This window comes from Nannospalax galili, unplaced genomic scaffold, assembly GCF_000622305.1.
Source record: "Nannospalax galili isolate Female #2095 unplaced genomic scaffold, S.galili_v1.0 scaffold961, whole genome shotgun sequence".
Taxonomy (NCBI): domain Eukaryota; kingdom Metazoa; phylum Chordata; class Mammalia; order Rodentia; family Spalacidae; genus Nannospalax; species Nannospalax galili.
The window spans coordinates 252,915-255,228 of NW_008344314.1; positions in this window are offsets into that span (position 1 = coordinate 252,915).

The following is a 2,314-nucleotide window of genomic DNA, read 5'->3' on the forward strand; positions in this document are numbered from 1 at the left end:
TAAAATCTCTAGAACATGGTATTAGGGAGAGTGGGGCTGTCTGAAGCGTTGGTGTTAAGCAGGGTAAAGACAGCCATGAGGATAACAGAGAAGGAGGCTCCAGGGGGACATCTGTGGCGTGCAGTCTCCACTAGGTCATGGATCTCTTTCCACGTGATCCGGTGTGGCTTTGGATGTCGTCTCTGTCTCTTTCTTTTCTTTGTCTCTGACAGGGTCATGTGAGGCATCTTTTTCATGGGCGGGGAGGTGTCGGACATTTCTAGCTGGAACCCAGATAGGCTTTGGTTGATCCTGTGGGAAAACACAAGCAAATCCTCTCCCTGTGGTCGACAATGGATCTGGTCCTTTCCAGAGTCCATCAAAGGGGTCCCTCCATCTGACCATGATGGGTGGTACTGGGTGTGTCTGAGCCCAGTGTCGGGTGATGGGAGGAGCATCTGTCCCTCTATATACATTAAGTACATTAAGGGTAAAGAAGGCTAATGTTAGTTGAATATTTGGAGAATATGTTGTTTGAGCCTGTCTTTTTAATTGGCCCTTTAAGGTTTTGTGTGGCCTTTCCACAATGGCTTGTCCCTGTGGGTTGTACGAGATGCCAGTGTGATGGGTGATTTTCCAAGCTTCACAAACATTTTTAAATGAGGAGCTGGTAAATGCTGGGCCATTTTCTGTCTTTAGTTGTGTAGGGAGGACCATGATGGCAAAGGATGAAAATATGTGATTTATTAGGTTTTTTGAAATTTCACCAGTCTGGCCAGTAGCCCAGAGGAAGTGAGAGTAAGTGTCTATAGTTACAAATACATATTTCTGTCTGCCGAATTGGGGGACATGAGTTACATCAATTTGCCAGAGGGCATTAGATTTTAGTCCTCTAGGGTTGACACCCATTTGCTGCATAGCAGGGGTATGTATTATTGAGGTACAAGAAGAGCAGGTTCTAACAATACGTTTAAGTGGCTTGAGAGGAATGTGAGGGAATCTGAGATGGAGCCCTTGCAAATTAATATGGGTGGCATGGTGGAGGTTTTGGGCATTTGTTACACTGCCAGGGAAATTTCCAGCGGTGGCTACTTTATCTGCTACTGCATTTCCTTCAGTAAGAGGTCCTGGGAGAGAGGAGTGGGACCTGATATGCTGGACAAATAATGGAGCCACCCGTTTTTGTAACAGTGTGGAAATTTTAATTAGCAGGGGTGAGATGGGGTTGCCATCTATTTTAATAAAGGAACGACATAACCATGGGAGTAAATTAACAGCATAGATGCTGTCAGAATAAAGATTGATGGGTTTATCAATCTTATCAAGAGCCATATAGATAGCAAAGAGTTCTTTAAACTATGGGGATTTATCAGATAGGGGTTGAAAGTATATCATAGGCGGGTCATCAGGAGAGTCATATATAACCAATGCAGCCCCTTTCTTTCCTCCATCTGTAAAGGCTGTAATAGTTTCTTTTATAGGTTTATGGTAAAAAAGGCGAGGTGGAAGCCAGCGAAATGTTGGAATAACTGACACCCATTTATCTTTGGGGGTTTATGATAAAAAAAAGCCTAGGTGGAAGCCAGCGAAATGTTGGAATAACTGACATCCATTTATCTTTGGGATAGTGATTATCAATTTGTCCTGGGAAACCTATTAAGCTAATTGGAAAAGAGGAGTGATGTTTTAAGAGCCATTGTACATCTGATAATGGGAAGGGGATAATAAGACTATCAGGCTCTTTTCCTATAATCTGTATAGCTCTATCTCTTCCCTGACAGACCATGGACGCAAGAGTGTTCACTTCTGTAAGGAAGCGAGGAGTGCCCCCTACTGGCGTGTGAAGCCATTCTAGTACCCCATGTGGCTGATGAATCACTCCTACCATGTTCGGGGAGGAATTAAATATTAAGAGTTGGACAGGTAGCTTAGGATTATATCTGGCTAGTGATGCCTTTTGGAAGTGGCTGTTAATTACTTGGAGAGCCCTTTTTGCATCTGGGTTTAGGTACCGTCTGGAGGCTGGGTTTTTGTCTCCCTTTAAGAGAGCAAAGAGTGGCTGTAATTGACTTGTGGGGATGGAAAGCCAGGGCCTTAGCCAATTAATATTGCCTAAAAAACTCTGAAGTGAGTTAAGTGTGAGTGGATGGGGGACTTCCAGGACAGGTTTGAGGGGCCTAACAGCAGTGGGTGTTATTTCAGTCCCCAGGAAGGTAATGGGGGGGACTGATTGTATTTTATTTGTGGCTATTACAAAACCTTTTGTCTCTAGGGTGTTTATCATAGCATCTTTTAGATCTTCTAGAGAGGAATCCTCATCTTGCCAGACCAAGAG